This window comes from Macaca fascicularis, chromosome 5 (assembly GCF_037993035.2).
Source record: "Macaca fascicularis isolate 582-1 chromosome 5, T2T-MFA8v1.1".
In the NCBI taxonomy this organism is placed as follows: Eukaryota; Metazoa; Chordata; class Mammalia; order Primates; family Cercopithecidae; genus Macaca; species Macaca fascicularis.
Genome location: NC_088379.1, coordinates 110825229 through 110848891, shown reverse-complemented (window position 1 = coordinate 110848891; position 23663 = coordinate 110825229). Strand labels below are relative to the sequence as shown.

The 23663-nt window shown below is 36.9% G+C and overlaps 1 pseudogene; it reads left to right on the top strand.

Moving 5' to 3' along the window:
• Positions 1-20375: 20375 nt before the first annotated feature.
• LOC107129804 (nucleoporin Nup43 pseudogene) lies at positions 20376-21510 on the top strand (annotated as a pseudogene).
• Positions 21511-23663: the final 2153 nt, after the last annotated feature.

Genomic DNA, 23663 nt, shown 5'->3' with positions numbered 1-23663 from the left:
TCTTGAAATATTGGGAATACAGCCCTCAGAGGTTTTGGGAAAATCCCAATAAAAGAGCCACGAATCAGAAAGGGTCCCAGGAGGAAATAGAGGGCATATTTACATTATGATAATTTGAGGAGGGTTTTATATAGAAATATTACAGATGTTTGGAAAAGGTTTGTAGGAATCACAAAGGGGAACACTATTATCACCCCTAGGCTCAAGGGGAAAGGTGAGAAAATGGTTACCAGAACCCAAGAGGAAAGAGATGTATAGTTTATCCCACCTTGAAAGGAACTATGATGTTAGGATGGAGGACAGTGCCAGTCTGAGGTGATTCCACAGCAAAGGAGTCAGGGGAAGAAATATCCCATATTTACTCTTGACCCTGTCTGTGATCCATTGTCAGGGCTTCTTCTGGGCTACACTGCACTGCCTGATACGATAGCCTGGTCACAGGTGGCTACTGAAATGTGGTTTTAGGTGTAAAATACATCCCAAATGTTGAAAACCTAATATGAAAAAAGAATGTAAAATATCACCTTAATAATTTTATGTTAAATAAAAATGGTATCAATAGTATGGACATATATATTTGATACACATTATTATTAAACATTAACACATTAAATATGTATATATCAATATATGTAATATGTAGTAATATCTGACATGTTATTACTTTTACTTGGTTTTTAATTTTAAAACATAGCTATTAGAAAATTTAAATTTTTAGAAAATTATAAAATTAAAAAACATATTTATACATATATCATACCATATCACGTAATATTATACCAGATCACATAATTTCTGTTAGACAGGACTAGGCTAAATTTACTAGAAAGTAGAGGATGTGGGAGTCTGTTGATACAGTTAATTACAGGCCAGCTTCTGGAGCACAGAAAAGGTTGGAGAAGGAGGGTGAGTGACCCAGGAGAGAACAACAGAGATGTTAATAAAGAATATTAAACCTAGAAAGATGTACCCTAAGTAAGTGGACATTTTTCTTGGTGATTTCTATTGTTGGTCTGTGAAATAATTTGTTAGGAAACTTGTCAGGACATTCCATATTACATGAAGACTCATATACATTTTTTCTTTTTAAACAGCATTGAGGGTGGAATACATAATCAGCTGAGTTCTTTCCAATTGTAACTTTTCACTTTTATGTGTGTTCCATTTTGCTAAGCTCTGAGTATAACTTGAAATTCATATTATGGAAGTATATGTAGGTCTTTAAGGGACAACTATAGCAGGTCTGACAAGTGGAAGACATTTTAAAAAAACAAATTTATTTTATGAGATGGAGTCTCAACATGTTGCCCAGATTGGTCTTGAACTCCTGGACTCAGGCAGTCCTTCCACCTCAGCCTCCCCAAGTGCTGGAATTACAGGTGTGAGCCACTGCACCTGGCCTAGAAGACATATTTAAAAATTTTTTTTGGGGGGGGATGGTGTCTCTGAGATTTGATTAACCTTTTTGTGAAAAATATTTGTTTAAATGTAGGCATTTATCTTTTTTTAAGTAAATATTGATTGGGTAGCTTTTATGTTCCCTCACTGAGCTTATCGTCTAACATAATATTAGGAAAGAGATATTTAGCAAGCAAGCAAATAAATAATACTAATTTTATGTTTTATATATAATACATAAATTGTTATATATATTTTTGAAGAAGGAACAACAAACTAATGTATAATAATGACTGGAGTGTGACTATGGGGTCTTATTGTAGATTAGGATGGTAAATTAGTTTTCTGTTGCTATGTAACATTATCATGAACTCAGCCATTTAAAAAACATTCATTTATTTTATATTGTTCTGTAGATCAGAAGTCTGGCATGGTATGGCTGGGTTCTCTGCTCAGGGTCTCACAAGGCTGAAATAAAAATTCCGCTTCCAAGCTCATCGCTGTTATTGGCAGAATTCAGTTCCTTGTAGTTGTAGGACTGAGATCCTTGTTCCTTGCTGGCTGTTAGCCAAGGGCTACTCTGGGCTCCTGTAGCCTGCCACATTCCTTGAATTCCTCCATCTTTGTCAGCAATGGCATGTGATAACCTTCACAAACTTCACATCTCTGACTTCTTCAAACAGCCAGATAAAATCGAGTCTTTTTTTCTTTTTTCTTTTCCTTTTTTTTTCTTTTTGAGTGGAGTTTTGCTCTTGTTGCCCAGGCTGGAGTGCAATGACACGATCTCGGCTCATTGCAACTCCATCTCCCCGGTTCAGGTGATTCTCCTGCCTCAGCCTCTCAGGTAGCTGGGATTATAGGAGCCTGCCACCACACTCAGCTAATTTTTTATATTTTCATCAGAGACGGGGTTTCACCATGTTGGTTAGGCTCGTCTCGAACTCCAGACCTCAGAACTCCCACCACCTTGGCCTCCCAAAATGCTGGGATTACAGGCATGAGCTACTGCGCCTGGACAAAATCAATTTTTTTAAAGTATAAGCCCCTTTTTTATTTTTACTTATTTTAAATGAATAAATAAAAATTGTATGTATTTATGGTATACAATATATTTTGATATATGTATACATTGTGAAATGACAAAATCAAGCTAATTAACATATCTACTACCTCACATATTTTTTGTTTGGGGTGAGGACATTGAAATCAACTCTTTTAGCAATATCCAAGTGTATGTTACATTGTTATTAATTATAATTGGAATACTATACATTAAATTACCTGAACTTGTTATCTCTTGTCTTTTTTTTTTTTTAAGATGGAGTCTCACTCTGTTGCCCAGTCTGGAATGCTGTGGTGCGGTTTGGCTCATTGCAACCTCCATCTCCTGGGTTTAAGCAATTATTCTGCCTCAGCCGGGTAGCTGGGATTACAGGTGCCCTCCACCATGCCAGGCTAATTTTTGTATTTTTAGTAGAGACGGGCTTTCAGCATGTTGGCCAGGCTGGTCTCAAACTCCTGACTTCAAGTAATCCACCCTCCTCTGCCTCCCAAAGTGCAGGGATTATAGGCGTGAGCCACCACACCCAGCCTCTCTTGTCTCTTTGGCATAGCCATTGTAACAGCTATGAGGTCATATCTCACTGTGGTTGAGAACATTTATTTTAAAGGGCTCATATGACTTGGTCAGTTCCACCCAGTTAATCTCTTTATTTAAAGGTCAATAGATTTGGGACCTTGATTTCATCTCCATATTTCCTTTACAGCAATAGCTACATTAGTGTTTGACTGAATAACTGAGAGATGTGCGTATATCAAGGCCAGGAACCTGGAGGGTTCATCATAGAATTCTTCTTGTCAAGGATGGTTAAGAAAGCAAAAGGCTTTCTGAGGCATTTCCGTTTCAACGAAAGCCTGAATGACAAGAAATTACCAGACATACAAAGATCTAGGGGGTGGGGCTGAGGGAAAGAATTATTGCTAGAGATGTACATTTCAAATGGTGAATTCCTAAAAAATGTATAATGGAATATCAATTCAAAACTCCAAAAACTTCTGGAAGTATACAGACCATTATGTATTAGAATTTAATAATAACTGTATACCTACGCTTGCTGTACAAATGCTGAACTTTAAACAATGACGTTTAGCAAATAGTAGTATACAAAGAACAACTCCTGAAGGATCTTATACTTTCTATACTTCCCAAACTTTCTACTATCTTCCTCTTTTTCGGGACACCAGCCTCTTGTTTATATTCTTCATGTATCTTTTCTTCCATTCTCCTCTTCCTTTAATGTCACATGGTCTTAATCACTATAGTATACTCATATTTATGTCCTTGCACAATCTTTCCTGTGATCTCACGTATCTAGAAGAATCCTTTTAGATACCTATCTTTAGAGAGTCAGCACTCTACCATTAATCAAAGGCCTGCTCTAGGCAAAACTAGGAAAAGTGTTCTTTCACTGTCCTTTGATCTTTCCTTTAAATCCTTGTTGACTTCTTTCTACCACCTTTGCTCTACCAAGCAAAGATCTCAGGCCTCCTCCTCCTTTTCCAGTATTAATGCTCAGATTCAGCTAGATCTTACTGGACACCTTTTACATATATTAAAGTTTAAACAATTGATGAGTAGTTTCATGTGTGCAGGGGGTGTCTGATTTTGACACTGGACAATTGATTAATTCATAGGACTGAGGATTTAATTATGAAATCTTCAGAATAACCAGGCTAGATGCCAACCATGCTCAATGTCCCTATGAACTGTCCTGCTCAGGAAAGCAGCACCAGGCTCTTTGTGTATTTCTTGTGTAGAGTCAGACACTAATTTGACTAGAGTCGGTACCAGGTCAACTGAGATTCACCCGTAAAAATGCTGATGAGGCCGGGCGCGGTGGCTCACGCCTGTAATCCCGGCACTTTGGGAGGCCGAGGTGGGCGGATCACGACGTCAGGAGATCAAGACCATCCTGGCGAATACGGTGAAATCCCGTCTCTACTAAAAATACAAAAAAATTAGCCGGGTGTGGTGGCGGGCGCCTGTAGTCCCAGCTTCTGGGGAGACTGAGACAGGAGAATGGCGTGAACCCGGGAGGCGGCGGAGCTTGCAGTGAGCGGAGATCGCGCCACTGCACTCCAGCCTGAGAGACAGAGCCAGGCTCCGTCTCAAAAAAAAAAAAAAAAAGCTGATGAAATGGATTGGTACAAAACATTCTGCCCAAGAAAAGTGAGACAATGAGCAAAGCCAACCAGCCTATTTCCTTCCGGAATTTTAACTGGATATTGCTGAGAGAAATTCCTAGTAAGTGTGTAAGAGCAGGAAAAACAGTCAGGAAAAGCTAGTCAGGAAAAACAGCGATACTACAGGAGAGAGACCATGTGGGTAATAAAAGAGAAGGTAACTGGATTCCAGGTGTTTTGATTCTCTATTGCTGCCTAACAAATTAACCCAAAACTTAGTGCTTTACACAATCATTTTATTTGCTTATAATTCTGTGAATCAGGAATTTAGGCAAAGTGTAGTTGGGTAGTCCTGCTCCTCTTGGCACTGGTTGGTGTCATTCACTCAGTTGTGCTTACCTGGGGGTGAAGCTGAAATGGAAGTTCCAAGAAAGTTTTACTCACAGGTACTCCTTCACACACTCTTTCTCTCCATGAGGTTAGCTCAGGCTTCCTCCCTGCAGGGTGGACTCAGGGTAGTTGTTATTTCTTGCATGGTTGCTCACTTCCAATAGAGAGCATTCCAAGAGGGAGAAAGCATAGTCTATAGATCTCTGAAGGCCTACTCTTAGAAGTTCCATAGTCACTTTTGCCACAATCTATTTGTCAAAGTCTGTGACAGGGCCAGTCTAGATTCAAGGGGAGTGGAAATAGATTTCACCTCCTGATGAAAGGTGTGGCAAGACTTTGATGACATCTTTTAAGTTACTACATCAGGATTACCTTGGAGCCATATGGCTTAGTAGTTCTTTGTCTTTGTACTATGGAAATAGAAGGTCCCAGCAGATAGTATCTTTTGGAAGAGAAGATAAGATTAGAGGATTTTTCAGTGCCCCTTAAGTCAAAATCTGCTGATGACTATGTTCATTAGCAATGGATTTCTTAAATCATATCAAACAATATTCCTCTACTCTCGGGATATAAATAAAGACTTCAACTTTCTTTAAAGCTCTGCTAGCAATTATTTTTCTATGGAATCTTCATTAAAATACTTTATTAAGTTAGTAGAACAAATATATAAAACTAAAAAGTAAAAAAGAGATCTTTATGAAAGATTTCTTTAAAAATTTGTATGGAGCAGAGAAAAAAAAGACATCTGTCTTGCTTCCCCAATGATAGTACGAAGTACAACAGAAGGGAGTATGTGTTGAAAAGGGGATATTACAAGGGTTATTCATTTTATTTTGCCCAATTAATCAGGTGATATACAATTAATCAGGTGATATACATATAATATTTACTCATATATATAATATTATGAGTAAATGTCTTTCTGATTTATCTGAAATGAAGGCAGCTTTCCAGAATAAATGCTGTTTTCACATTTAATGGGCTAAAAGTATATCCGGAATGCCTATAGCATATGTCTCAGGTGTGTGGCAGAGTAGTGTAGGGTGAGGGCTAGGTAAAAACGAGGACAAGAGGCACACACAGTGGCCAAACTGGTATGACCTAGGGTGAAAGGGATGCTTTTGTTAATTTGTGGGAAATAAGACCCAAAACACTTGAAGACAAGAGCAAAGTCACATTACAACTAGAAGTTTTCTATCTTGCCTTTTTTCTTTTACAAATAACTCCAACAGAGGTTGAGAAACTCTCCCAAAGTCACAATAATTACTTGGGTATGAGCATTTGACTGTATGTACCTGCCACATCACACATGCAAGTAATATTTTGTACCTTCCAAACATCCTTTCTGGTTCCATTGTCATATTTTAAGATCTACTTCCCTTGGGTTTCTCTGTTTAAAGAGGACTTTGATCTTAACTTTAGGACTATTTCACCTGTTTTATTTATTATTTATTTATTTATTTTTGGGATGGAGTTTTGCTCTTGTTGCCCAGGCTGGAGTGCAATGGCACGATCTTGGCTCACAGCAACATCCACCTCCCAGGTTCAAGCAATTCTCCTGCCTCAGCCTCCCGTGTGGCTGGGTGTACAGGCTCCCACCACCACACCCAGCTAATTTTTTATATTTAGTAGAGATGGGGTTTCACCATGTTGGTCAGACTGGTCTCGAACTCCTGACCTCAAGTGATCCACCCACCTCGGCTTCCCAAAGTGCTGGGATTACAGGTGTGAGCCACCACGCCTGGCCTTATTTTATCTCTTTTAAAAGAGATTTTATCAAACTTTAATGTGTGGATTCTGATTCAGCAGGTCTGATTAATTAGGCTTGAGATTTCGCAGATCTCACAAGCTCCAGGTGATGTTGGCACTTGTTTGTGGACTACACTGTGGAATAGTAAGGAATTAGGTTTTTGGGGTGTCCAAACTTGACCCTAAAATATTTGTGTAAATCATCAGGAAATTAATATTAGGTATAAATGCCAAATGAATTCTACTTTCTCAGGCTAACCAAAGATTTATTCAAGGAATATTTATTAAGACCTTACAATATGCTAGTCATTGTTCTATTAAAAGAAAAGATGAACTTTTTTACTGTCATTTCTATTGTTATAATAAAATAAAGTGCCAATTACAAAAATTTTTTTTAAAGACAGTCTTGCTGTGTCGCCCAGGCTGGAGTGCAGTGGCATGATCTCGGCTTAATGCAACCTCTGCCTCCCAGGTTCAAGCGATTCTCGTGTCTCAGCCTCCTGAGTAGCTGCAAGTACAGGTGTGCACTACCACACCTGTTTAATTTTTGTGTTATTTTGGTAGAGACGAGGTTTCACGATGTTGGCCAGGCTGGTCTCGAACTCCTGACTTCAAGTGATCCACCCGCCTCTGCCTCCCAAAGTGCTGGGATTATAGGTGTGAGCCACCACACTTGGCCTAGTGCCAAATTTTTTCTTACTTAGACATCACTTTCTATATGCTCAAGCAGAGTTTCTTTCTGATGTACTTTGGATATAGGTTATATATACAGAAGGAGCTTTTACAGTCATAGCCTCCTTTATTCTGTCAGCATACTGTTCAAATTCCTGGAACTTGGAAATACTTTTGGAGATTACTTTCAATTAAATGTTTCAATAAAATATTTGACCAATTAAAAAGTGGAAAAACATATTTACTTTTAATCCCAGGGAAAAACCAGCCTGTATTGTATGGTGCTTGAACTTGTTAAATGTGCACAGCATGCTTTGTACAACCCTTGAGCTAGGATCACTGATTTGCTTTCATAGCTGCCCCATGTGGCCTTTTGTGACATAACCCAGGTCAGGCTGACCTGCCAAATAACTAACATTGATAAGTGCCGACCAGAAATGTGAGCTGAGTTATTCGGTACTGTCTTCCCTCATTGCAAGGGTAACAACCTCAGCATTTATTAATCCAATGTAATGCTCCCTTTGTAATTAACCTGGGAGCTACATCAAACATCTAATTGTACCTCTGACAGCAAGAGGGTAAGTTTTGTTGAGCCTTAAACCTCTCTCAACACATCTTTAAGACGTGCAGTTTTGTAGCTATCAGTTGGTGGCTGTGAGAGAAAAAAAAAATAGCAGTCATGCTATTGCAACAGTGATTACCCCAGCCTCTTCTTTCAGTTAATGAAGTGTTGAAAGTTCAAGACCCAAGTTATTGGTAGAACTAATGAGAGTCAAACTACTATTAATACTTGCTGGAATGACTCTTTTAGGATTTAAAGCTTATTCACAATCATGCTTTGATAGGACCCTATTTTGTATGCATTTCCTCATTTGCTATATATTTGTTCATGCATATCTTTTTGTCGTGTGAAGTATTAGCTACTTGAGAGCAAAGATGGTGCCACTTGTTTCTATGCTGTGCCAGTATACAGCCTTGTTCATTATAAATATTCAGGACTGCTTGGTAAATAAAAACAGAATGCAATCTGTGTACTTATCTTCTTTCTTAGCAAATTCTTTCTGCTTAGTACTAAGAAGTTTTCCTGGTTCATTCTCACCTTCCTGATTATGGTTGGATTAGAAAATTAGAATAATTCCTGTAAGAAGTTTAGATTAATTCCCATGATTCCCTGACTGACTTCTCTAGAAAAACCAAGAAGTGTAGATTACCTAAAATATCTGAAAATCTTTTGGGGCAGACTAGATAGACCTTGAATAATGGGAATATAGCAAGAGGCATTATGGAGGTGAACTCTTTTCAGTAGGGGTTTCAAGAAAACCAAAATTTACTCTTCAGCTTCCCTTCAATCATATATGTTCCATGAAATTCAAAAAGTAATGTATGTGAACATAAATTTACATAATTTTCCTGAAAAAATATCTCCACAACACTAATATTACATTGCTTAATGTGATGTATGATGATAGAACTATGGAACTGAAGATATCCTCAAAAAATATTAGCCATTGACTATTCTGGCTGTAAGTCTAAATCCTGGCTATGAGACTATTCTAGAAATGAGTCTAAATATAGACCCAAGCCCCACAGTATTAAAAGGTGTGCTTTAGTTTGATCACCCTTAGACCTAACTGCTCATTGTGTAAAAGCAGTGTGTTAAAGAGAACCAGTAATCCCTGATGATCATCTAACATCACTGCATGCCAGATACTGTATTAAGAACTTCATATGCATCAACTCATTTAATCTTCATGATATCCCTATAAAGTAAGTGTAATTTTTCTACCCACTTTACAGATGAGGAAATAGAAGTACAGAGAGATATTAAGAAATTTGTCCAAGGATACTCAACTAGAAGGCATGTAAGGGACTAAAACCCTGATTTACCTAGCTCTAGAGTCTTTGTTCTAACCTCCAGTACACTATGTGGCTCTTCTAAACCAAGCTTGCTTTAAATGACAGATGGAAATAGAAGTGTTGCCAGTTCCAAAACCATACTGTATAGGTGCAAACCTAAAATAAATACTTCATCAAATTGGTATAAACAGCTTTTCTAATCATGCAGATATTATTTTCATTTCTTGAAAAGATGCTTTATTACAGCAGAATAGGCTGAGGAGTTAGTTATACGGATTAAATATAATTTCATATGGATAGTCTGCAGCAGAAGTGAAGAGGAAATTCATATTTTGTCGACACTCCAAAAGTGTATTCAATTTGGTAGACTTTGCTGCACTCCATGCCCTGTCGTAAATAGAAAGCAATTAACTAAACTCTACTCTTGTAACAATAGCAATGGGGACTTTAAAAGGATAAACCGGCCAGGCGCAGTGGCTCACACCTGTAATCCCAGCACTTTGGGAGGCCGAGGTAGACGAATCATGAGGTCAGGAGTTCGAGACCAGCCTGGCCAACATGGTGAGACCTCTTCTCTACTAAAAATACAAAAAATTAGCTAGGCGTAGTGGTGGGCATCTGAAATCTGAGCTACTCGGGAGACGGAGGCAGGAGAATCGCTTGAATCCGGGAGATGGAGGTTGCAGTGAGCTGAGATCATGCCACTGCACTCCAGCCCAGGCGACAGAGTGAAATTGTCTTAGAAAAAAAAAAAAAGAAAAAAGAAAAAAAGAGGATAAACCTCTTACATGCTTACATAACTTTACATAGATGAATCATCAAACAAATGCAATTTTTAATTCCACTCAGTGCTATGTTAGCATTTTTCTTCCTGCTCAGTCTTAAGGCTTGAAAGATATTATACATGCTTAATGTTGATGTGCATTATATAAACATCTCCTTATCACTGAACATCTTTCTTCCTTTCTCTCTTTTAACTGTAAATATTCTGAAATGACCATCTATGCACAGCTTGCCTGCCCTCCTTCTCTCCCCCATCCCCCTTTCTTCATTCCTCTTACCTCCCTTCCCCTTTCTCTTACTCTTCTCTTTTTTTCCCGTAAGATAAAACGTGACCAAAAGATAAGAATATTTTTGTGACCCTTGAAACCTGTTGCCAAATTATTTACCCAGAATATTATACCAATTTATGCTGAAATCACCAATGTATGGGAGCATCATCCCTTTTCATATTTGCCAGAGTTGTTCATTATAATTTTAAACTTAATGTAATGATAGAATGCTTCCTCATTAAGAAAAATCCTCCTCTTTTAGAGAGGGTTCCTTTTAAAGGTTTTCAGTTTTTAGATTGTTAGAGAAGTAAATCTTTTGAATGATTAAAACACATTCAGTTACCTATACTTCTCTTTTTAGAGAGAGACTACCAAAACCAGTCTGTTCTGCACCATATATGCCTGACACCCATAAGACACATTGCTATGTCTGTCAAATTACCCCTCCTTGCTTGTCCACTCAAGATATTACACAACTATCTTAGTTGAAACAAAAGAAGTTCTCCTGCGTTAGCTTATTTTTTTTTATTTAATTAAAAAAACTTTTTAACCACAGGCTTAATTTGCATTTAGAGGTTCCCATTTCTTCCTCTCAATGTTACCCAATAGATACCACAAAGTAACTGCTTCTGTCCAGACTGGCAGTAGAAAACTGTTGTGGTTCTAATGATAAGAAGAGCACTAACCTCCAAAGAATTCAGGGTTCTTATTTGCAAAACTAATCAATAATTTGGTTTTACATACTCTCTCTTTGATGAAGTTCTAGTGGAGAAGGATGACGGACAAGGGTTGAGCAAGGTAGCTTATGCTACATATATTTTTTTTAACAGTTTCACAATTTATTTATTGAAAGATTATATGTTATTTTTAATTTTGAGAAACTTTTTATTTTGAAAACTTCAATCCTACAGGCAGATTACAAGAATAGGACAATGAATATTGTAGATTCTCCCTCTACATTCATGAATTGTCAACATTTTGCCATATTTACTTTGTCTTCTTTTCCTTATACTGCATTTTTCTCTCTGAAAAAGCTGAGAGTAAGTTGCAGACATCTTACCCCTAAATAACACAGAGTATATCTCCATCTCCTGATAAGACATATATATAACCTACATACTATATATATGTATGTGTGTGTATATATAACCATAATACCATTGCCACTCAGACTATTTATCATTAACATAATACTACTATTTAATATACAATCCATCCATACCCAAATTTCCCCAGTTGTCCCAATGTCTTTTTTTTTTTTTTTTTTTTTTTTACGATGTAGGATTCTATCAAGGGTTATGTATCATCTTTAGTCTCCTTTAGTCAGAACAGTTTCCTAACTTTTTTGTTTTCATGATATTTTTGAACATTCTAGGCCCTTCTTTATGACAACCCACCTCCACCACTACCTTATTTTTTGGAATATGGAAGCTGTCTTTCTGACTGTCAGATCAATGTGTTTTTGACTCTATGACTCCATGTATGTCATTCTTTTATGTCTTTTTCCTCTCATATCTCTGTGCTATTTCCTTGTTTTTCTCTTTCATCAGTTTTTTAGGACAAATTTTTGTTTTATATTTATTTTTTTCATTTTCTTTTCTTACTCAACTTTTTCCCTTCCCTGTAGGCTCTCATCTGTTTCCTTGAGATAATACTATTTTTAAAAATTGTAATTTGTTTGGTGTTGTCTTTTTTCTAACTTTCTAGCACTTCCCCTCAAGATGATGTGCTCCCTGTAAAGACAACTCTGTTTTTACAAGTATTTTCCAAACTGTAAGTTAAATTCTCCTTTAAGATTACACTTGTTCTCTCTCTCATTTCCTCAGCTTCCTTTCCTTTAGGCAGGTCTTAACTGAAATTCTCATTTTCCAAGTTGCCCTAAATCAGAACTTTACTTTTACTAAAATGTGTTCATTTAGATAAAGTATATTATGCTAACTTTGACTCTATGGTGGAAAAATGCATTTTGTCATATTCCTGGTTCAACATTCATAAGATTTTGTCTATTTTAATTGACACAAACCTTGGATTTGAGGTTTAAAAAAACAAAAAAAGAGCTTAACATACCTAAGCAAACATGCATATTGAAAATGGCTATTGTAAAATGTCATTCCAATTATTTCGGGATAATAATACCAAATACAGTCTTATTTGAAAGAATGTTAAAGCTGAAGGAGCTTTAGAGATACTTAATTTACTTCCATTAGTTTTCATATGAGGAAACTGAGAGCCCAAATTACTTAAGGTCGCAATTGGTGGGGAAAATTCAAGGGATCCCATATCCTGATTTTCAGTTCAGCATATATTATTTGCTCTCACTCTTTCAATTTAATATTTTCCTGGAAATAATATTCAGAGATATAAGAGAACTCCTTGGAAAGCACTTGGAAATATGTGACAACGAAGAATTAAGAACACCTCATTAGCTATAGCATCTGGTTTAAAAAGATAGTCTTGCTTTGATGACTATTGCTGCAGACCTAACATACATTGAATTATTGCTTTGTATCTGACATTGTTCTAAGCATTTTACATGCATTCATTAATTTAATCTTCATGATATCCCTAAAAGTTGATATATTATCATTCCCTTTTACAAATGCAAAACTGGAGGCATAAAGAGTTTAAGTAACTTTTCTAGGGGCATTTAGTAACAGGAAGAATCAGAATGCACAGGGCCGTGCACCTAGCCACTGTGATATACTGCCTCTCTTGATTTTAAGAGCTTCAAACACAAAGGCCATTCTTTTTCTTTCACAAATATGGAAACTGAGGCACAAATGGGTTTAAATGTTTTATTTAATGTTACCCAGTCAATAAATGCAAATAGATATCCCAAACTAACTTTGCCTCATATTGAAAATTTCCCCAAATCACAAAGGTGTCATATCCCCCATTCTAACCGGATTGCCACATCTGGTGAGACTTCCCCAGAAATTTTATTCACAGTTACATTGGTTGATCACATTGTTTCTTCTTGCTGATGTGAATTGGCAAGATGGTTGTCTGTAGTTTATATCGCCTATTATTATGAAATTGTTTTTCTCTATACAGAACTAAGTTACTAGTATCTGCTAGGAGCCAGATATTTTCAACCAACTAACATCCTTCTTTTAAAAATGGAAAAGGCTAAACGTGGTTCCTCATGCTCATAATCCCAGCAGTTTGGGAGGCCGAGGTGGGAGGATTGCTTGAGCCCAGGAGTTTGAGACCAGCCTGGGCAACATAATGAGACCACATCTCTTAGAAAAAAAAATACAAAAAATAAAAATGGAAAATAGCACTAAATTAAACTCTGCATGCCTCATTTATGATGAATTTGGTCATCATTTTCATTAAAGTACTAACAATGTCTATATGGCTATTGCTACAAAGGATTTTTTTTTCAAAAGGTCAATAAGGCTAGATATAACTTTACTATAGTCCATAACTAAGTAGATAATAGAAAATGGAAATTTTGGCCAGGTGTATGACAAATGATCTGAATTATCAGTCCGGGTTGACCTAACACAGGAATAAATTTTCAGCTGATGATCTAAGTCCTGACTGTTTCGGAAACCTCTAGAAGGAAGAATTGTAATATAATATACTTGGTGAATAATGTATAACACCATAGTGAGTGACCCTCTATTGAATTTATGGCAAGTGGGAAATGATACTTAAAAAATGGGAAGAATTTGGGTAACTTTCACAAAGTTGTCCCCCTATTTGTGTCTGTCTCAGCTTTGTGTAGGCTAAAAGATGAAGATTACCTCAAGATGCAAAGAGGCATAGAGGGGCTCCTGAGCCCGGCAAGGTACTGAGGACTTAAGGTACACCTTGAATTAAGTTTGACAGTACACACAATTTTTTTCTGACAATATGGAAAACAAAATGGTCACTAACATCTTGGGGTGACTACTTGTACAAAAATGACTGGCATCTCCAATAAAATTTCCCCTACTCTTTTGGGAAGCAGCCTACACAGCAGGTAATTACAGTTTGGCTGGAATGTAAGTCAGCCAAAGCCTTATCTCAATAACATGTCCTGCTTGCAAAATGAAGTGTAAGAGTGCAACTCAGGAAGAGTGCATGGCTGAGCAAGTGTTCTGGGGGAAAGACCTGGACAGAGAAAGAAAGATGAGAATAATAGGAAAGAGAAATGCTAAACATTCCTTTTGGGTCTTCTAGACGCTGCATAAAATTCCAGAATCTTATATCCCATGTTCATTATACAACAAATTATGTGGGGAATCTTATGTATGAATCTAAACATGTAAGGCAATGCCACATTTTTGCTGAGAGGATTTATTGTTGAAGAGCATAAAAATCTGACTTTGTTTTCTGAGGCAGAGCTCTGTGATATACCTAACACAAGTATTAAGCAGTTCACTACATTCAAATAAGTGGTCTCAAGTTCTCAGGAACTTTCAAGGGAAAGGTGATAAAAGAGACAGCAGTAAAAACCTTTGTGAGGAAAAGGTAGGCTAAGGCTAATTATTATTAATTATTATCAATTGAGACAGGGTCACACTGTTGTCCAGGTTGGAGTACAGTGGTGCAAACCTATTTCACTGTAGCCTCAACCTCCTCAGCCTCTCAAGTAGCTGAGACCACGGGTGTGTGTCACCATGCCTGGTTAATTTCTTAAAACTTTTGGGAGAGACAGGAAACATTTTTGTTGCCCAGGCTGGTCTTGAACTCCTGGGCTCAAGCAATCCTCCTGCCCTGGCCTCCCAAAACGTTGGAATTATAGGCATGAGCCACTGCACCCAGCTGTTTTTTACATTGAAAGGATGATCTGTGTTAAATTATCAGTGGGGTCCTTGGGCCACAGAGAAAAGTGCTACTGGATAAAAGATCTGCATTTTAGTTTTATAAAGGAAAATAAGCATTGAAAAAAGGAAACCCTGAATGTGCAGCAATTTTATTTAAAATTGCATTACATTAATTTTTTAAAAAATAAAATAGAAAAAATTTAGGTTCAATTTGTCATATTGGGATTTGGATAGCATGTATACTTTGATGTACATCCATTCATTAATCTGTTTATCTGTCTGTCTATCTATCTATCTATCTATCTATCTATCTATCTATCTATCTATCTATCTATGCCTGCTGCCATAGGAATCATATTTCTGGGCTACTGTGAAAGCTGCTCTTTTTTTCTGGTCCCTACCCTCAGAGGTCACAGTGGCTTAGAACCCAAAGAACTTGGGACTTAGTACTCAACATTAGGGAAGTCCAGATTTTCAACTGCATATGGTTTAAGTAGAATTTCTAGGATTCACCTGGGAACCTGAACTATGGATTTAATGGGAAAAAAGCTTTCTAATTCCAATTGACTGACATACAAAGGCATTTTGGAACACAGTCTTTTTTTAATCTAATTGTTTCTAAAACTTTCTATGCATTTATGAAATATATGTAATATATTGTTCTCTATCAAGTATGTACATTTTTGGGGACCGCAGATGCTGTGTCCATTTAGGGCCCATGGGAGATAGTTTATTTAAAAGTACAAAGCTTGTTCTCCTCACTCTTGGCTGACTTCTAAGGAATTATATCTCAATCCTGGGAACTTTTTCTGGATCAAGTGAGACTTTTTTATATTTATGGCTTTTCCAAAAGCAGATATTTCAACTACTTATAATTTAATGAAGAATTATACTACTTTTATTTTTAAAATTCCCAGAGAAAGTTCCCAAAACTCTCTTAGTCATTCAGGTCTCCCCAGATACTCCTTGACCTGTTACTGCTGCACAATCATACTGGAGCCAGCACTAATTTCCCCATTGTGCATCCGGAAATCAATACCCTGCTGGCACACTGATGGTGAGGAGGCATAGGATTTATTTGCTGGCATTGGTGGCTTCAATCAATTTCCTTGTGCACTTCATCTTTTTTTAGATTTTGCAAATTTATGTCCTTGTTCCTTCCTCTCTCTTATTCATTATCTAGTTAGAACAGATTCTATAGTCATTATTAAGATCACCAGCAAATAAAGAGGAAGAAGTAGAGTCAGCCTCTTAGGAGGAGTCAGATAGCCTCAAAAGTCCACGTTCAGTGTCAACCATTGTTACTTTGTTTGGCATCAAAAGTGGGAACAAGGATTAAGAAACACAGATTACATCTATCATCCCATAGAATAGCAGACTAAGACAGAATTTCATCCTTGTTCCTCATATTTTCTAAGAAGCTTTTGCCAAAGTTCTGAAACAGGAAACCAGAACCATTTCTCTGGTTATGTAAGCTCTTCTACCAGGGCAAATGAAGGATAGATGTACCATTTTGGGTATTTAGGAAAGAAATTTTAGCTCACACTGGCAACATGCTTTCTGGATAACTATGTATGGATGGCTGTTGTCATAAGCACCACCTTCCTGGACTACTGCAAAATCTGCTGTTCCTCTGGTTTTCCACCTTCAGAGTTTCCAGTAAGTCAAGACTGAAAGATAACAGGGACTTGTAACTCAATTCTTGGTTTGTATATTTTTAGCTACATCATGAGTTGATTAGACTCTCTGCAATTCACAGAACCTAACCATAGAGTTGTGAAGGTATAAATTCCAAACTCCAAATAACTGTATCCACAGATTTGGCCACAGGAATTGGGGCTGGTTTGGTGGACCCAAGGCAAATGATGGTTCATGTAATTGCTAATGCTTCTGATTCAAAGAGGTTGGGAACAGATAATTTGTTTTTGTGCTTGGAGCTTGGATTATGATGCAAGACTAGAAGAAACAAGAGGAATAGAAAGATCAAAGTAGAAGCTGGGGTGGGAGGAAATGGGCAAAAACACAAGCAGGGCTATTTATGAAGATAGATGGCAAGTAAGATGGAATGAGGTCACTATAATGTAACTTTAGAACATTTTCATAATACCAAAAAGAAATTTGACACCTATTACCAGTCATTCACCCTTCCTCACACTTCTCTCTTCACTGCCCAACCCAGTTGTTAGTAACCACGAATCAACTCTCTGTCTCTATAGATTTGACTATTATGGACATCTCATATAAATGGAATCGTGCTATATATATATATATATATATATTTTTTGCTACTGACTTCTTTCACTTCACATAATGCTTTCAAGCTTTACTCAAGTTGTAATATGTGTTGGAATTTCCTTCCTTTTTGTGTTCCTTCTTTTCTTTTTATCATTGGCTTGCTTTTAATTACCTTTAGCCTTTAAGCTCTTACAAATGTAACCAACTAGGTTAGGATAGGAGGAGCTATTTCCCGACACTTCTCATGTAAACCAAATTTTAGGTTTTCCTTTGTAGTAAAACAGGCTCTTCAGTGTTTACAAGATTATTCCTGAGTTGTGAAAATTCTCTCTGTGTTTTACCCCCTGTATTCCTCTATTCAATCTCAGGCTGCTACAATCAGACAGACAGAAAGTGTGAAGAGACTTTTTTCTTGTATCTGTAGAGGAAGACTTAACAGCAGACAGTAACCGCTTTCACCTTTTAACTTTCAGATAATGTTCTATTGTATGGATATACCATATATTAGTTATCGATTCATTAGTTGATGGACATTTTGGTTGTTTCCAGTTTTTGGCTAATACGAATAATGCTGCTATAAACATTTATGTACCAACTTTTATGTGGACATGTTTTCACTTCTCATGGATACATACCAAGGAATGGAATGGCTGGGTCATATAATAACTCTATATTTAACAGTAAACAGTCAACTGCCAAACTATTTGCCAAAATGGTCACATCATTTTACAGTCACATCAACATATATGAGTGTTACAATTTCTCCACATTCTTGCCAACATTTGTTATTGCTGTCTTCTTGAATTTAGTCATCCTAGTTAATGTGAAGTGCTACACTATTGTAGTTTTGCTTTGCATTTTCCTAATTACTGATTAATGTACTTTTCATGTCCTTATTGGCTGTTCATATATATTCTATGGAGAAATGTATATTTAACGCTTTGCTCATTAAAAAAATTAGTATGTCTTCATGCACACATATGTTTATTGTGGGACTCTTCACAATAGCAAAGACTTGGAACCAACCCAAATGTCCATCAATGACAGACTGGATTAAGAAAATGTGGCACAGATACACCATAGAATACTATGTAGCCTTTAAAAAAGGATGAGTTCATGTCTGTTGCAGGGACATGGATGAAGCTAGAACAATCATTCTCAGCAAACTATCACAAGGACAGAAAACCAAACACTGCGTGTTCTCACTCATAGGTGGGAATTAAACAATGAGAACGCTTGGACACAGGGTGGGGAACATCACACACCTGGGCCTGTCGTGGGGTGAAGGTCTTGGGGAGGGACCGCGTTAGGAGAAATACCTATTGTAAATGACGAGTTGATGGGTGCAGCAAACCAACATGGCACAGGTATACCTATGCAATAAACCTGCATATTACGCATGTGTACCCTAGAACTTAAAGTATAATAAAAAAAATTAAAAAATTAGGATGTCTTTTTATCACTGAGTTGTAAGCCTTTAAACATATATTCTACATAAAAGTCACTAATTAATAATTTACAAGTGTTTTCTTCTATTATTTAGGTTGTTATATTAGTGTCTTCCAGAGAAAGAAAACCAATAGGACACACACACACACACACACACACACACACACACACACACAGACATACACAGGCATACCTCAATTTATTGTGCTTTGCTTTATTGTACTGAACAGAGCTTTCATTTTTCACAAGCTGAAGGTGTGTGGCAACCCTGCAGCAAGCACCTCTATTAATGCCATTTTTTCCAACAGCAATATGCTCCGTTTGTGTCTCTGTGTCACATTTTGGTAATTCTCACAATATTTTACACTTTATTATTATTATATCTGTTACAGTAATCTGTGATAAGTGATCTTTGATGATACTATTGTAATTTTGGGGGGGCTATATGAACCATACCCACGAACTTAATCAGTAATGGTTGTGTATGTTCTGATTGCTCCACTAACCACCCATTCCCCCATCTCCCTCACTCTCCTCAGGCCTCCCTATTCCCTGAAACACAACAATATTGAAATAGCCCTACAATGACCTCTAAGTGTTCAAGTCAAAGGAAGAGTTGCATGCCTCTCTTTTTAAATTAAAAGCTAGAAATAATTAAATTTGGCGAGAGAGGAAGGTCAAAAGCCATGATAGGCTGAAAGCTAGGCCTCTGTGCCAAAGAGTTGGCCAAGTTGTGAGTGCAAAGGAAAAGTTCTTGAAGGAAATTAAAAGTGCTGCCTCAGTGAACACATGAAAAATGATAAAAACAAGGAAACAGCCTTAATGCTGATGTGGAGAAAGTTCTAGTTGGTCTGGATAGAAGATCAAGCCAGCCACAACATTCCCTTAAGCCAAAGCCTAATCCAGAGCAAGGTCCTAACTCTCTTCAATTCTACAAAGGCTGAGAGAGATGAGGAAGCTGCAGAAGAGAAGTTGGAAGCAGTGCTTGCTTATTGCTGTACCTGCTGCAGTTGCTTTCAGCTGGAGGAAATTTATGCTGTTTGTGTCTCAGAAAATCTGCAAAACATGCTGGTGACCAGTGCCTCTGGGGAGCTTGAAGACTGCAGAGATGTTCTCTACGGGCTCTTGGGACAATGGGGAAAATTATGTTTCACTGCGGTCTATTGGAGATTTTGGAAACTTGAACTCTGATAGAGGGTTTGAAGGAGACAATCAATTACTGTGTGATATTAGACACTATGGTGATATAATGGATTGACAGTTGTCTGACCAGGAAAGAATTGTAGCTGCTTCATCAACAGGATGTGTATCAGTTTTCCTTCATCATCTGAATAACCAGACTCTTTCAGTCAACCAGCTGTGAACTACAGCTCATTACCACACAGGCCCAGAAAGTCCTTCGTGTAGCAGTGCACCACGTACAGCTGTTGTGTGGAACAACCCAGAAATCATTAACGTTGGAGACAATGGTTGAATAAATCTCTTCAAAGCTTATCACAGGGAAACTGTAAGAACTGTAGGCAATGCGGATAGTAGTATACTCTATGCTGTAATCTTTCTTAGAACTCTTGAGAGATTCTTACTGTAAATTCGATTGGACAGTTAAAAATATGGGATTTCACACAACAAGGAAATGAGCCTTCTCAGATATTGTCACTGACCGGTGACTGAGTGCCATTCCATTGCATTGATAGAAATCTCACCAAACAGCATGTTGTAGCTCCTGGTGGCCAGGATGGAATGTTGAGTATTTGGAATGTTAGACAAGGTACTATGCCTGTATCTTCGCTGAAGAATTACGAAGCTAAAATGTAGGAAGTTCACTTTCACCCATTAAACCCAGATCCTCCATTTATTGTTCTGAAGATGAATTCCTCTGACATTGGGATGTTTCCACAGATGTACCATCACTCTTTCACCAAGGAGGAAGAGCTAGTACTTTTTTGTCTCATAGCATTAGTAAGCAAGCTAATGTTCACCAGTCTCTCAAAGTTCTTGGCTCAGCACTGATCCTACAAAAGACCAAATTGAAATCACAAGCTTACTTCTCAACCCTGTCTGTGAACCGTTTGGATGCGTTTTTGTCATCTTTATCCTTGTCTTGTTTGTGGAACTGATGCAGAAGCAGTTTATAGTACTGGACAACTTTTTTCATAAACTACTGTAATTATAAGATTTTAGATAAATGTATAATTGGCCTTTTGAATTCCACCTTTTGTGCAAAATTTTATTATCAGAAAATGTGACATTTGCAGGGGAAACATCAGTAAGCTACCGTCAGTGTCAATGCCCAGCTTTGGCTTTTGTTAGCTGGATATTCCCACAACAGTTGCAGAATCTGATAGATGACCGATGGTAAAACATGTGAACATGCGGAAGAACATCAGAGGGATTCTGGTGCCAATGAATAATACATTGCCTTCAGACAATTATTGACAGCTCATGGAACTATTTCTTCATTTTTGATGTTGTGGGACTTAACCCAACATCAGTGGTAGTTAGGGGAACAACCAAGAGGTTTCTATAATTTTTATCAGTATGTATACTCCTTCCTAGTGGCAATTGCCAGTGTTAATGATTATTCTTTTTATTGAAAATATTTTCTATAGTCCTTCTACACTTTATTTCCTTAATAATTTTAATAAACTTTTAAAGGAAGAATTGAGTAGAGCAAAAGTGAAACATTAATAGTTGCATTCAAAATTTTTTAAAGATAAAAATGTTTTGACAAGTTATTTTGTAAGAATAGGTTTTTGAGCAGAACTGTGTCAACTGCTTAGACTCAACTTTATTTTTCTTGAGTTTCACAACGTAGTTGAAAATTGCCCAACTGGACATTGTGCAACAAAGTAGAATTTGATATTGATAAGTGGACTGACTTCCAAACTAAAATTTGATAACAAATGTGACAATTATATGAGGATGTGGTAAGAGTAAAGAATTTTGCCATCTTTATCCTTATCTGCAATGTTAGTAATGACTTAACATAGTGTTTTAAGACAATTTTATGACATTGTCTTTCCAAAGTTCATTAGATTTTAAATGTGTTATAGACCTAAAACCTTAATGATAAATCACAACTGTCACATAATTGAAGTGTTCATTTACTTTATAATTACAATAGTCATAATTATGGTGAAGTTTTGCTTTTCTGTACAAATAAATATTTTCAGTTTTTAAAATGCCACCTTACCTCAGGGATTGCTGGGGTTTTTTTTTGTGCTGGGAGTAATTTTTAAAAGACTTTTTGTTACTATGAAAGTAATTCATTGCAGGAAAAGAAAATATAGTCAAAAGAAAAATTTAAATACAATTTCAAACAGACAATATTATTTTCATATTCCTTCCTGTCAATATATATAATTTTTTATAAAAAATGAAAACATCCGTGTTATTTTTTGGGGATTCACATTTCCTAGCAGTAAATACATTTTTTAACATATAGATTTTTTTACTATGTTTTACACATTGAAAAAGCTCTAATCTTTTTTTTTCTTACACTTTTATTTTAAGTTTTGGGGTACATTTTCAGGATGTGCAAGTTTGTGACATGAGTAAACGTGTGCCATGGTGGTTTGCTGCACAGATCAACCCATCACCCTGTAATTAAGCCCAGCATCTATTAGCTATTATTCCGGGTGCTCTCCCTCCCCCTTCACCCTCCGACGGCCCCAGTGTGTGTTGTTCCCCCAATGTGTTCATGTGTTCTCATCATTCGGCTCCCACTTATAAGTGAGAAAATACAGTGTTTGGTTTTCTGTTCTTGTGTTAGTTTGCTGAGAATAACAGTTTCCAGTTCCATTCATGTCCCTGCAAAAGACATGATCTTGTTCCTTTTCATGGGTGCATAGTATTCCATGGTGTATATGTACCATATTTTCTGTATCTAGTCTATCACTGATGGGCATTTGGGTTGATTCCATGTTTTTGCTATAGTGAACAGTGTTGCAATGAACATATGTGCACATATATCTTTATGACAGAATTATTTATATTCCTTTGGGTGTGTACCTGGTAATGGGATTGCTGGGTCAAATGGTATTTCTGCCTCTAGGTCTTTGAGAAATTACCACACTGTCTTTCACAGTGGTTGAACTAATTTACACTCCCACCAACAGTGTAAAAGTGTTCCTATTTCTCTGCAACCTCACCAGAATCTGTTGTTTCTCAACTTTTGAATAATCACCATTCTGACCTGCCTGAGACAGTATCTCATTGTAGTTTTGATTTGCATTTCTCTAATGATCAGTGATATTGAGCTTTTTTTTCACATGTTGGTGGCCCACATGAATGTCTTCTTTAGAGAAGTGTCTGTTCATGTCCTTTGCCCACTTTTTAATGTGGTTTTTTTTTTCTTATACATTTGGTAAACACATTTTTTTTTACTATCATTTTGAACTGCTACTTAATATTCTAAGGTATACGTATGTGTATCATAATTTATTTCAGTTGGTTGCCTATTATTACTTCATGTTTCTAGCTTCTCACCATTATGATCAATGCTATAATGTCAATTTAATCTGTATTTCTTTTAAAACTGGCTTATCTGGGAGGCTGAGGCAGGAGAATCGCTTGAACCTGGGATGCAGAGGTTGCAGTGAGCTGAGATTGCGCCACTGCACTCCAGCCTGGGTGACAGAGCAAGACTCTGCCTCAAAAAGAAATAAACAAATAAACACACACATAAAACTTGCTTCTCCTTAGCCGTTTTCATTTTTTGAGGTAGTTTGGCATTTTCTTATTAATTTACAATATCTTTTTATATATGAAGATTTTTTTTCTTTGGTTACATGACAAGTGTTTTTCAGTTTATTTTTGGATTTACTTATGGTGCTTTTCATAGAAGTTTGCATTTTGTGGTAAAAACAATAAATTTCTTTCATTGCAATTCCTGTCCCTGGCATCATGCTGTCCCTATCCT